The 14,939-nt window shown below is 38.1% G+C and overlaps 1 long non-coding RNA gene across 4 annotated transcripts in view; it reads right to left on the bottom strand.

Annotated features, from left to right (window-relative positions):
* LOC143660877 (uncharacterized) overlaps nt 1–1,790 on the bottom strand; it is a 127,869-nt gene extending 126,079 nt beyond the window's left edge. For all 4 annotated transcript variants that reach the window (XR_013164292.1, XR_013164293.1, XR_013164291.1 and 1 more), the window contains exon 1: nt 1,522–1,790. This is a non-coding gene — a long non-coding RNA (uncharacterized LOC143660877). The remainder of the gene's footprint in view (nt 1–1,521) is intronic.
* Nucleotides 1,791–14,939: the final 13,149 nt, after the last annotated feature.

Raw genomic sequence — 14,939 nt, forward strand, 5'->3', positions numbered from 1 at the left:
TGGAAGGGGAAGTTAAGGCCTAAAAATATACAAGGTTCCTAGTTGGAATGATGGAAATGTTTTGGTGAAGGATGATAGTGAAAGCAGCACAATATTTTGAACTCACTGAAATACATATTTGAATATGATTAAAAGAGGAAATGTTAATTTATATATGGTAACAATAAAAAGAAAAAAAATATCCACAGAACTACAGTACAAAATAGTCAGCCCTCAGTTAAATCATGGACTTTATAGTATAGATGCAAAAATGTGTTATCATTAATTGTAAGAAATGATCCACACGAATGCAGGGTGCTGCTGGTGGTGTGGTGTGGTGTGGTGTGGGGAATCCTATATTTCATGCATGATTGTTCTGCAAATCCATACTTCCATAGTAATGATCACTAAAACAAGAAATGCTAGAAGAAAATACATACAGGTAAGGATGATACTAAAGCTAGAAATAAAGGAAAAGACTAACAGATGTGCCTACATAAAAATGAAAAACTTCTTTCAGCAAATAAACACTTCAGGTCAGATTACAAGATAAACAGGAACATTCTTGTAACCATATTTCTAACAAAAGTTAATACTTCTAATATACAAACAGCATTTGTAATTTTTTTTAAGAAAATGTATATACTGCCAGTTAAAAATGGGTATAAATCATAATAGGCAATTCACAAAAACAGAGCCAACAAATACACGAAAGGTGTTCAGTTTCACACTTAATGAAAACTAAAATAGGTTTCTAGAGGACAGAATCTTTAAAAATGTGCATTCTGTTTGACCTAGGTTGTTATATTTCTATGAACTTACATCATAAGGAAATAACCAGGTACATGCGCAGATTTACATGTAAGAATACCCTCCTCGTATTGCTAGTGGAAGCAAAAGCCTGGAGATACCCCAAAAATCCAATGAATTGAGCACTGGGAACAAATTATGACATCCATAGCTATCAAAAATGATTATGCAATCCATAGTAATCTACCTGTTAATGAGATATTAACATATGCACATTTTTCTATGAAGTTACTTTCACATATATATATATATATATATATATATATATATATATATATGAAAAGCTTGTTTATACAGCAAATATGCTAGTGTTATTTCTGGGTGCCGCAACTGTGCTATATAATGTTATTATATATATACACACTTCCATATATCGCTGGACGGTTTTATAGCAGGTAAAACACAGTAAAATTTTTTTAAGTGGATATTTTTACAATCAGAAAAAAACGAAACACTAAACTATTAACTTATGGAGGGAAAATGGGCGTTGGGAGGCTCCCATCTCCACAAGAGATAAGAAGCAAAAGTTCCCGAAACCCAAGCCTCGTCCTGGAGGGCACAGCGGCCGGAAACACGCCACGCGGGACCTCGGGAATTCTGGGTAACAAACGGACACCGCCTTACCTCACAAGGAGGTAAAACTGTTAACTTTTTTTTTTTTTAATGAATTCTTCCTTCCTTTAACACATCTCCATTACCGTGAGCGCTGCCCAGGGGCGCTTCTATACTTACCTGCGCACCGGGGCGAGGAGAGGTATGACAGGTTTTTCCCCTTGAAAATGAAAAACAGATTATTGCTCCCCACCACCTTCCTGCTCACACTAGAGAAGATTTGAGGCCGCCTCGGGGGAAGGTATTTCTAGAGGCGGGAATAGCATCAAGCTGGCTATTGTGTTCGGAAAGCTGCTCTAAAAGGATTGGACGTGGGACTCCCGGAGTAGAGGTGAGACACGTTCTGATTGGCCCGGGGCTCCGCACGCCCCGCGCCCGGGTTTGGGATAGTAGGGGCGGGGGGGGGGGGGGGGGGCTGCGCGCGGGCGCCGAGGTCTTTTCTCGCGTTCTCCTGTAGTGTTCTCGGGCTATCCGTCTCGAGGATGGGTGGGGTACGGAAAGTTTGCTCGGCTTGGAGAAGGATTGGGTTAATCTTCTCGGTCCCGTAACTAACTGCCCCCAGGAGGCAAGCGAGGCTTTCGTCCAAGGTTATGACCCTGTTGGACGTGGGACTGCGGAGGACAAGCAGGAGAGGCGTGACCTAGGGAGCGAGGCTGCGTGCGGCCTGCGGGTCAGCCGGGGCAGAAAGGGCGAGTCCCCCGCCTGTCCTGGCGGAACTGTAGGTGGGAAGGCGGAATGGGGAGAAATTGACTGCCCTGGACATGGGGTCCCAAGACTTCGCTGTACAGTGGAACCGTTCAGGGACTGTAGAAGGCGGAGAGAACTTGAGTGATTTACACTGTAGCACGTAGTAGAAGGGTCTTTGTTACTAGTAGCTAAATGCAATTCCTATTTGGTAAATGTATGATATATATTTGGCAATCCTTTTATGTAGAGTCAAGACTTAGTTTAATAATAAACTTTATTTTTAGAGCAATTTTGGGTTTACAAGAAATGAAAGTACAGAGTTCCCTAATAACTCCACCACCACCACCACCCCACAAGCGCACACACAATTTTCCCTATTATTGTCTTGCCTTATTGTGGTGTTTGTTATGATTAATGAACCAATACTGATACATTATTAGTAAGGAAGTCCATAATTTTCATTAGGGTTCACTCTGTATATACAGTTCTATGGCTTTTGACAAGTAATCATGTATCCATCATGGTATCATTGCCCTAAAAATACGTTTTTTCACTTAATCATCTGGCCAAGACATTTTGGATTTGAGTTCTCTGGTTGGCGTTCAGTATACCTCCATAAATTACACCAGTAATGCATTATCTATTATTGAGAGTTTTCATTTCCTTAATGTGGAGTAACAACTTGAAGATACTTACAGAGCAATCTGAGTGCAATATTCTAGATTTTTAGGTTTTTTTCTCTCATATTTTATTCTTCTTTCACCTTAACCTAATTTGATAGCAGCTTGGTTGTGTGTGTGTGTGTGTGTGTGTGTGTGTGTAAATCACCATTTTGATTTTCAGAGGAACCACTCTTTTTACTTATATTTAATCAACTTTTCCGATACTGAATAAAAGTACTTAATTACAGTAACGAGTACAACTTACACACATAGATTTAGGAACAAACAGACTCTCCTGGTAAGCAAACAACTCAACTGGTGAAAGCAGAAATGCACAGGTATGTTCAGAAGAAAACTACCAGACACAAATGTTCACTTCACTGTAGTCTTTATTCAATTTGTTGTACAGAGGAAACAGCAAGACAGTTAAACCAGTGAGTTTGTCAAGTAGCGGTCACTGAAGTGAGCCTCTGTTGCTCCACTTTCTCCAGCTTCCCAGGGAAGAGGTTTTTATTTCTATAGATGTATTATACTTGTGTATATGAGTGAATTCATAGGCTAAATCTCTAGCTTTGTTCCTTTTTTTGTTTGCTCAAACATTATGGAATCTGCACTACATGACAAGCCCTCTGCTAAAACCCTAAGGATTTGAAGATGAGTAAGACATGATGGTTGCTGCCCTTGAAAATCTAAGTGTTGTAATAGAATACTCAAAGCTGCATTCAAAGTCACAGCTAATACTGGACATACACATGTTAACAACAGGGCCTTTAACTACTATGGTGTATAAATAAAAATCACCTGGGTGCTTGTTAAAAATACTTATTACCACTTTACCTCTCTGATCTTCCTCCCCAAACCCATAAGCCAAGTGTAATCATGACAAAAAGACAGACAAATTTCAATAGTCAGGCACCCGACGAAACACCTGACCAGTATGCCTCAAAACTTGTCAAGGTCATGAAAAACAAGGAAAGTCTAAGAAAATGTCACAACCAAGAGGAGCTTAAGGGGACAGACAGCTAAATGTAATGTGGGATCTTGGATGGGATCCCAGGACAGAAAAAGGACATTAGGGAAAAACTAAGGAAATCTGAATAAAGTGTGGACTTCAGTTAAAAATTTGTATCAATATTAGTTCATTAATTGTAATATGTGCCATACTAGTGTAAGACAGTAATAATAGAAATTGTGTGTGTATACTGAGAGAGTGTAATGTGGGAACTCTCTCTGCTATCTGCTCAATTTTTCGGTAAATCTGTCCTAAAACTAAAGTATGAATTTCTTTAAAATGCTATATCTGTGCTCTCCTCTGGATCCAGTAATTCTAAAGGAGTGACTGGGAATCTAAAATTATTAATAATCTTAGTAACAAGAGCTACGTGGTCCACACAATAGAAATTTGAGAAACACTGCAGGTTTAGAATAAAATAGTGTTCCACAGAAATTAGAGGTCCCAGTATGTATGTGTTGGCAATAGATACTTATTTGGGCTCTCTCAAATAATGGAGATTTGTTGCAGGACTGCACAATCAGTAAGTGAAACAAGAGTCCCACAGAAATCCTAGAACAGGAATCAAGGCACAGTCAAGTCTTGTGGAAACAGAACTCTAGGCATCCATCTCTAAGACTGGGTTTGGGGACTGTACTGGCTTGAAAGGATGTATGTCCCCTAGAAAAATGTTTTGATCAAAATCCTATTTCATAAAGGCAGAATAATCCCTATTCAATACTGTAGGTTCGAAACTAATTAGATCTTCTCCCCGGAGATGTGATTTAATCAAGTGTGGTTATTAAACTGGATTAGATGACGACATGTCTCCACCCATTTGCATGGGTTTTGAGAAGTATCTGGAGTCCTATAAAAGAGGAAACATTTTGGAGAATGAGAGCGATTCAGAGAGATCCAGAGAAGAACGACATAGCCATGAGAGCCCACAAGCCAGTGACCTTTGGAGAGAAGAGGTAAAACACCTTTCAGGGAGCTTCATGAAACAGGAAGCCAGGAGAGAAAGCTAACAGATGACACCATGCTCACCATGTGCCCTTCCAGCCAAGAGAGAAACCGTGACTGTGTTTACCATGTGCCTTCTCAGATGAGAGAGAGACCCTGAACTTCATCTGCCTTCTTGAACCAAGGTATCTTTCCCTGGATAACTTTGATTGGACATTTCTATAGACTTGTTGTAATTGGGACATTATCTCAGCCTTAGAACTGCAATTTAAAATTTTAAATGCAATTTAAAAGCCATTCCGTTTCTGGTATATTGCATTCCAGCAGCTAGCAAACTAGAACAGGGACTCATATTGTTCCTCCTTTAACATGATTCAGCTATTCTCTTGATCTCTACTTTCTTCATATTTTTTCAGGTCAAATTGCCAAGAGAAATTATCCTATTTTCTTAGTCACCATATGCCATCTCCCATTTGGGTAGTTTTGCTGCCTTTGATCCAGAACAGAGTAGAAAAGGAAAGCAAGGTAATATGGAATAGAACATGGGTACTCAAGGAATAGCCACTTTTCTCAACCGGAACTGTGGCCAGGGCCATTTTTCATAGAAAGAGTTGTGGGTGAGAAAGGCATTCTAAAAATTTCCTGACTAACACTGAAAGAGACAAATACAATTTGAGGGTTGAGGATTAAGTTCCGATTATATGGCTTATTCACAGTTATTTAACTCAATGCTTCCCAAATAGCTATTGAATTGGAGTCTCTAGGGGAGTTACCCAGGAATCTGTACTTGAGATGGATTTATAAAGTGACATATGACCCTTTGGAATGATTTCCTTGCGAGCCTGAAAGAACACTGATGGAGGTTTATTTGTTGAAATTCTCTTCTTCAACTGACCAAAGTGTTAAACATTTTTAAAAGCCTTCATTTCAAACTTTATATTAGTATTGTGTTTATAGAAAATAGAATAAAATTGTTGGATGTACAATATGTAAATTGAAATTGTTATAAAAATGTTTACTATAAAGTCAGTAATTAAAAGCTAGTTAAATGTAAGCAGTTATATCATATGAAATATCTAATTCTCAGGTTTCTTGTTCCTGCCTGGAAAGTAATATGCCTATGCTAGTTTGAAATTATTTATGTACCCTAGAAAAGCCATCTTTTAATCCTAATCCTATTTTATAAAGGCAGCCTTTTCTTCTAATCCCTATTCAGTACTGTATATTTGAAATTGTAATTAGATCATCTCCCTGAATATGTGACTCAATCAAGAGTGGTTGTTAAGCTGGATTAGGTGGAGATGTGTCTCCATCATTTGGGTGGGTCTTGATTAGTTTACTGGGATCCTATAAAAAAGGAAACACCTTGGAGAATGAGAGAGATTCAGAGAGAGCAGAGAAGAATGACATAGCCACGAGAAGCAGAGAGGTCTGTTGTTGGGCCCTGTTCTGATACACTGATTGATCCGAGTAACCTTGGGCCGGTATTGAACGGTCCTGATTACTACAGCATTAGAGCAAGGTCTTTATATCTCAGAGGGCAAATCCTATCTCCACCCCCAACATCACACCAAATTTTTCTTCCTTAAGCGTATATTGACTCTTCTTATCCATGTGCTCTCTCATAAAACTTCTAGAATTAGATTGACAAACTCTACATCAAACAAATAAACAAACAAACAAAAACTCTGTTAAAACTTTGATTGGATTTGTAGATTGACTCAATACTGAATCTTCCAATTTGTGAATATGGTATAGCTTTCCATTTATTTTGGCCTTTTAAATGTCTTTCAATGAAGTTTTATAATTTTCTCCATAAAAATTGCAATATAGAAATATTATGTTTCTGAGATTTCTTCTTGAAAATCAATACCATCTGTATCAGGATCTAAAAAACAGTTGGTACCTTCATAGTGGATAATTAAGGAGAATTTAATAAAGGGGCTATTTATAAAGTCGAAGTTCAAGAAAAATAAAGAAGGATGGTGCAGTACTCAGGGCAGGTAACAACAGGGAGCTATTACCTACCTTAAGCCTGAGGAAAAGGGGAGGGAGCAGTTGCTAACCCCTGAGGGAAAGCTATGCTATGAGGGCCACCTGACAGGAATGGAAGCCTTTGATAGAGGGAAAAGCCAACCTATGGCTATGTGGCAGGAGGGAGACAAGAGAATAAATACCCTTTCCTCACTCTCTTACCAAAAATTTCCTACTAGAAGCACCTTTCCCTCCACAATGGTTGACTCCAACAAGAAGCCAAAGGGCAAAGAAGACCAATGGTGCAGTGTGTATGGATCAGCCTGTCAAAGTAGGGTGGAGGAGTGGAGAATGACTCTAAAGGGAAAATAGAAGATTATCTGTGATGTGTAGATTCCCATTAACTTTAATCAAAGAGGGTACCACTTTCTTGGCCTGAATATTTTTGCTTTATTCATCTGTTTTTGCCTCTTGTCATTACCTCTTGGATTTTAGGCTTACCTCTCTTTTGGACCTATAGCTGCCGCACACTACTTGGAAGAGTTAAAGTAATCATCTTGAGCCTCTGGATAGCTGTTTATTTCAATCAAAGCCATAGCTACCCCAGAAGAGGAAAGTGTTGCCTGAACACCTTTGCCAAGCTGGTTCCTGTCACTGGGTCAAAGCCTATAGCTGGATTTCTTATTCCTTATAAGTTTAAGTATGGCTGCCAGTAATTTAATTGAAGGTTTAGGCTGCCCTACAAAGACCTATGAGGAAAAAGAAGTATAGTTTTAGGAGGCAGCCCTTGCCCAGATGGAGAAGGTAGCTGAGATTGAAGGAGACCTGAGAGGGTTAAGTTCGTGGGTAAATTTTCTCAGTGCTTAAGAATAGAATACGTTTCTTGAATCAGAAAGATTTACAGCATTGTTTAGTGAATGGAAAATATTTTCACCTTTTAGTTTATATACATGTATTTTAAACAAGCTGTCCCTATTTGATTAGACACATTTGGAATCAATATTGATAAATAGGCTCATCACTAGACGGTGAATCTAGACTACAGGCTTTTTGGATAAACAAGTGAATGACATCAATAAAAAATTGTTCTACTGGTAAACCAATACAGTGACAGCAATAGCACCCTTTCCATGCTGAGTGAGCATTTAGCTTCTTTCCCTTTTCTGCATAGGGCAGAGGCAAAAAAAAAAAATTATGTTATTTACTGATATTAATGCATGATTCAAGAAATACTCTAGCTGCTTTTTATAATATCTTGGCACATTAATAAAAATCATTAAAATTAAGAGTAGCCAGTACCTTTTTTAAAAAAGCATTAAATATGTCTTTACTTAAGTGATTTAAAATTAGAATTTCTACAAACACTCAAATATTTAGCACAGACAGCTCCATGGAGATGATAGAATGCAATTCAAGTACAATTCAATTCCTTTCTTCTCCAATGTGTGTGATCCGTTTCCATGGAAATTTCATGTTGGCCAAGAATTGTAAAAATACTGTATGCAAACATTACTCAGAAGCAAACATTTTGGAGAATAATCATGATTTAATTTGAATCATGTCATTAAAATTGTTCAAATAATAAAGAAGACTATTCTTGTTTAGCAGGGGCCAATGTGCAATTTTCCTTTGTTTAATATATTAATCCTACGGAGTTGGAGATTATAGGGACTTTAATTTGCCTTTTTAAAAAGAATAACATTAAATCTTAATGACTTGAGTAAATTTATTCATTCAAACAAGTTGAAGACTTAATATGAGTCGGGTATTGTTAGGGTACTGAAAGGGATAAAAGATGTATACCAATACTATAACAGTATAAAATGGGATGGCTGTAGCAAAGAGAGAAATTAAGGTTCTCTGGAAGCACAGAGGAGGGAGAAATGTTTCTGGTTGGTAAGATTGAGAAACTCTTCTTGAATGAAATAGTAGTTGAGCTAGGTCTTAAAGGAGAGGGCCCTCCTGGTGAGGGAAAATATCTGAGCAAAGACACAGAGGTGGGAGAGCAGAGGGCATGTTTAGGGAATGATGAGCAATCCAACTGGCTGATGTGTAAAGGGAAACTGAGGAAGGTAAGATGGAAAGGTAGACTTTGGCTAGATTTTGGAAGGCCTTGAATGTCACACTAATTTGAATATTATGCTCAACAGTGGTAGTGTTCAGTTAGGAAATAATAATCTAGACTGTCAAAAGTTGAATATTGACTGATGAGACAGTGAGAACATCATTACTTTGAGAAGAGCTACATTAAAAGGATTAAGACAGCAGGGAATAGCTTGAAGGACTAGCAGACTTGAAACAATGGTTTATTTGAGACATATGTTGCTTTTAAAATATGCCCACTTTTTATTTTTTAAAATTTCTTCCTTTACAAGTTGGAGACTAATACCTCTCTTTTGAGTGTGGGCAGAATTGCTTCTAACAAATAGAATAAAACAGAAATAACAGTGTGCTGCTTCTGAGACTAGATCACAAAAAGCACTGTTCCTTATTGCTTTCTTTCTGAGCTCACTTGCTGTGGGGGAAGCCAGCTGCAATGTTGTGATGTCACTCAAGTATACTATAAAAAGGCCTACTTGGCAAGGAATTGAGGCCTCCTGCCTAGACTCATTGAGAGAGCCATCTTGGAAGGGAATTCTCCAGCCCTTGTCAAGGCTTTGGATGATTATAGCTCTAGTGGGCATTTTGGTTGCAGCCTCGTGAGAGATGCTGAGCCAGAACTACCACCAGCTAAGGTGTTTCCAAATTCCTGACTCACAGATATGTGAGATGATAATTGCTTGTTGTTTTAATCTGTTTTGCAGTAATTTGTTATGCAGCAATAGGTAATTAATGTAGAAGATTTAGGAATAGGAAAATCTTAGATATGTTTGTGGATTAAGAGGAAAGAATCAATGAAGACTGAGATGTTGTAGATCCCACAGGGAAAGAAGGATTCATCCTTAGGTCAATTCTGGAAGGAGTTTCATAGGAGATTGAATCATGAGGAAAAGGTGGAGAAATTATTTTTGGAAAGGAAGAGTGAGAATCAGGAATGTTTTCAGATTGGAAGGATGGAAAGTGAAATCAAGTCAGGTGTCCTTGATTTCTTTAGCGAAGGAAAAGGGTTAGATCATTTGCTGAAATGTAGGAACCCCTGGGATCAGTTCCTACTGGAGGAGAGTAGGAAAAGTTGGAAGAGCTGCTGTGAGATACTACATAGGGAATCAGGAAAAGCAAAGGACATAACTTTCTTCAGCTATTGCTTAGCACAGTGGGAGTCAGCTGAGAAAGAAGACAAAGAAGATTACCCAGGATTGGGATTAATAAATCAAACATGAAAAATCAAGTAGGTAAAGAATCTGGGATGCTGAAAAAATTGAAGTGGCTAGGCATGACGTCTAGCCTGGGGACAAGGACATGTGAAACTATAGGGGATTAATGAACTGAGAATACGAAGGGGTAGAACTTCTATGGCAACTGCAATCTGTACCATACACTTCACATATTATTCCTGTGCTGTCATATATGGATTATATAGCATTTTTGATGGTATGACTAGGTGCCCTGGTGAGATCATAAACTCAGGTTACCATTTTTGTACTGCCCCTGGCAGCTAGCATATTGCTTTATAGGCATTCATATATTTGTAGAATCAATGAACGAAATCATTCTAGCATTTTGTTGGAGTTCTATTGGTTTTTTTTCTTCCTTCACAACAACCATCTGATTGAGGCTAAAGATCTGCTCCTTTTAGATAACCAAATGTATTCCATCCTTGTCTCTAAGAGCCAAGATTTTTGAATACTTTAAAGAAGCATTATGAAATTATAAAAAGAAGAATACCTGATTGGCTAAAAATAATAAGCCTAATTATGCCCATGCAAAGCAACCTTGAAATAAACCTTGAGTGATTTCTCTTCAATCTGAAAAACAACAGCAAAACAATGAAATAAAAGTGAAAAGGTTTAGAGAGAAAAAGAGACTGAACTGGAAAATCAGGGGAAGTGGAGTCTTCCATTTAGAGGAAATTTGCAAAAGCTTGTATGTGGATCAACAGCTCTGAGAGGAAGGTCTAGTTTTTGAAGATTACTAGTACAAACTCCCTAGCATAAATGGACATTCATTTATTCTTTAGCTGTTGCAGTCTTCATTCCCAGGAAAGTCTACAATTGTTAAGGTGATACAGCTGTTAAGAAAAAAATTGAAAACCGTCTTTTTTTTTTGAATTGCATAACATAAATACAAAGCAAAGAAAGAAAAAAGCAATAGTTTTCAAAGCACTCTTCAAGAAGTAGTCACAGGACAGATCCCAGAGTTTGTCGTGGACTACCATACCATCATGTCAGATTTTTGCTTCTAGCTACTCCAGAATATAGGAGGCTAGAAGGAATAAATATTTATTTTTACCGTCTATTCTAGTTTGCTAGCTGCCAGAATGCAAAATACCAGTGGCTTTTAAAAAGAGGAATTTAATGAATTGCTAGTTTACCGTTCTAAGGCTGAGAAAATGTCCCAATTAAAACAAGTCTGTAGAAATGTCCAATCAAAGGCATCCAGAGAAAGATACATTGGTTCAAGAAGGCCGATGAAGTTCAGGGTTTCTCGCTCAAATGAGAAGGCACATGGTGAACACAGTCACATTTCTCTCTCAGCTGGAAGGGCACATGGCTCTCCTGGCTTCCTGTTTCATGAAGCTCCCCAGGAGGCTGTTTCCATCTCCAAAAGTCACTGGCTCGTGGGCTCTCTGCTTCTCATGGCTATGTCGTTCTTCTCTTCTCTGAAAGAATCTCTCTCTGAATCTCCTTCATTCTCCAAAATGTTTCCTCTTTTATAGGACTCCAGAAATTGATCAGGACCCAACCAAATGGGTGGAGACATGTCACCACCTAATCCAACTTAACAGTCACTCTTGATTAAATCACATCTCCAGGGACATGATCTAATACAGATTCAAACATACAGTATTGAATAGGGATTATTCTGCCTTTATGAAATAGGATTTAGATTAAAACATGGCTTTTCTAGGGGACATACATCCTTTAAACCAGCACACCATCACAACTGACTTTTTTTTCTTTTTTGTGAAAAATAACATATATACAAAAAAGCAATAAATTTCAAAGCACAGCACCACAGTTAGTTGTAGAACAGATTCCAGAGTTTGGTATGGGTTACAATTCCACAATGTTAGGTTTTTATTTCTAGTTTCTCTAAGATACTGGACACTAAAAGAAATATCAATTTGATGATTCAGCAATCATATTCGTTTGTTAAACCCTACCTTCTTTGTATAACTCCACCATCTACATTTGATCTTGTTATTCTACTCTTTAGGGATATTTGGGCTATGGCCGTTCCAGCTTTTTCATGTTAGAAGGAGCTGTCAATAATATGGGATAGGGAGATGTATCTAGCTGATGTTCTAGAAAGGCTGGGCCCTCTAGGTTTCAGGACTTATTTGGTCCAGGGACCCATCTGGAGGTTGTAAGTTTCTGTAAAGTTACCCTAGTACACGGAACCTCGTAGAATCTTACATATTGCCCTGGGTATTCTTTAGGATTGGCTGGAATGGGAAAACCATCTTTTTAACCATAGGACAGAGCTACTTATTGCAATCATATATATATGGCTCTTTAATTTTTTACCACTGACCCTTCTGTATATTATACATTCACAGTTCAACCCGCCTTTCATTCAATTTCATTTCATTCATTTATGTATTAGCTAATGAATTTGTGTTTTGTGCTATTATGGTGACACAGACAAGAGTTTCAGTTTACCACCTTTGTTGATGAATTCATTTTAACAAATATTTGACCATTTTATTATGTTTTGTCCCCCTATCTTATTAACATGAAAGGAAACAGAAAAACGAAAGTATTTATACCTGTGAAGCAAATTTAGATTTCCTACACTTGCTACAATTACGACAAAGATGAAAATCCCTTGTCTGTCTAAAAGAAACAGAACTTAACCTCAACCAGATGCTCGTTGTAAAGGAAAACAAACCAGAGAGAGAACATGTAGAAAGTACTGGGGCTAAATTACTGAAGATTATGTGTGAAATTGAGGAGTAATTAGGGATCTAATTGGCCTATATTGTTGTGCTCCAGGAAGCCCATGGATACATGGCAGTGGTAAGAGAAGGGCCAAGAGGGCAGAGCTTCAGGCTTCCCACCCCTGTGTCTACTTCTACCAAAATGGAACTCCTTTTCTGATTTTTCATTTTGGATTCTGAAGTTTTTTTTTGGCATGGGCAGGCTCTGGAAATCGAACCCAGATCTCCAGCATGGCAGGTAAGAATTCTGCCATTGCACCACCGTTGCATTGCCCTGGAGATTTATTTTAAAGGAAGGATTCCCAAGTAACAAAAGTCTGAAAATCACTGCCTTACTGTTACTAGATAAAGGTGGTGGATTTTCTGTCTGATGTGCTCCAGTGACCAATTCCTGAGACACCAGGGTTTCAGAGAGAGAAAAGGTTATTGCTACGTGTGAGGCAGGAGAGCAGATGGCCTATTAGCCCAAAACTCTGTCCCCTCGAATTGCAGTAATTCTGATAGTGTTATAGTATTAAAAGATGAGCATATTTTAGGATAATGAGCATACTGGTCCCAGATGATGTAATTAGCGGCGATTTAATAGTTGAGCATGCGCAGATTGATTACATGCTTAGTCACAGAACATATATAAGAAAATGGAGGCCTTACTATGATGATAGGCATGATTTTTAGTACTATAATGAGGTATAGGTGACTTATAGGTTAAAGTCTAAGCTACTGCACATGTTAGGTGAGCCCATTTCGGTTAGATCCAATCTCGGTTATCAAGATAACTTTTGGACTTGGGGTGGGTTAGTTCTGGGCTGACCCAAGACCCTTCATTAATAAACCTCAGGGGCTGTCTTTGGTGATTACGAAACTCCAAAGTTGAAAAACTCAACAAAATGAGTACAAGTGAGAGTCAGTCACAAGGTTTTTACAATCATAAGAGTGCAAGCTAAAGGCTAAACAATCATTATCAGAGATCAAGAATTGGATTACAATTCATAGATTTCAGGTGTTTCTCTCTGCCTACTCCAATAAACCAGAAAGCAAAAACAAATATCTAAATAGTGATTCAGCAACAATAATCATCACTTAAATCCTAATTTCTCCATTACATTACCTTGACATAGTATTTATACAAGAATATGAAGTGGTTCAAATTTCTGGGGGGACTATTTGGCAATATCTCTTAAAATCTAAACATTTATAGTGTTTAACTCTTTAGCAATTGATCGTACACACAAAAAAATCATTCAGGGGCACAAAGGTACATTTACTGCAGCATTGTTCCTAATAACAAAAGATTGAAAACAGTGCAATTATCTATAAGTAGGGAACCTGTTAGCATAATAATATGCATGAGATACTCCATAGTCTTTTAAAAAAAATGAGATAGAAAGATGTCCAAGATTAATTAAATGGGAAAAAAACAAGTTAAAAAACAAATATTCCATTTGTAAGTCAAATAAGTTAATAAATAAAAGAAAATCATTCCCTTGGTAAATGCAAATAATAGCTGTTACTTTGCTCCTTAAAATCATTACTAAAATGCATAGGCTTGTTTTATTTTAGGTATTAGATGGCATGATCTTTTTTTTTGTTGTTCCCCCTATTATTTATTTTTATTCCATATGTTTCTCTCATCTGTTGACAAGGTAGATAAAAGGCGCATCAGACACAAGGTTTTCACAATCACGCAGTCACATTGTGAAAGCTGTATCATTATACAATCATCATCAAGAAACATGGCTACTGGAACACAGCTCTACATTTTCAGGTAGTTCCCTCCAGCCTCTCCATTTCCTCTTGGATAACAAGGTGATATCTACTTAATGCATAAGAATAATCTCCAGGATAACCTCTGGACTCTGTTTGGAATCTCTCAGCCATTGACACTTTGTCTCATTTCACTCTTCCCCCTTTTGGTTCAGAAGGTTTCCTCAATCCCTTGATGCTGGGTCTCAGCTCATTCTAGAGTTTTTCTCAATCCCTTGATGCTGAATCTCAGCTCATTCTGGGATTTCTGTCCCACACTGCCAGGAAGATCCACACCCCTGGTAGTCATGTCCCACGTAGACAGGGGGAGGATGGTGAGTCTGCTTGCTGTGTTGGCTGGAGAGAGAGGCCACATCTGAGCAACAAAAGAGGTTCTCTTGGGGGTGACTCTTAGGCTTAATTTTAAGTAGGCTTGACCTATCCCCTGTGGGGTTAAGTTTCATGTGAACAAACCCCA

Source organism: Tamandua tetradactyla, chromosome 17 (assembly GCF_023851605.1).
Source record: "Tamandua tetradactyla isolate mTamTet1 chromosome 17, mTamTet1.pri, whole genome shotgun sequence".
NCBI classification, from domain to species: Eukaryota; Metazoa; Chordata; class Mammalia; order Pilosa; family Myrmecophagidae; genus Tamandua; species Tamandua tetradactyla.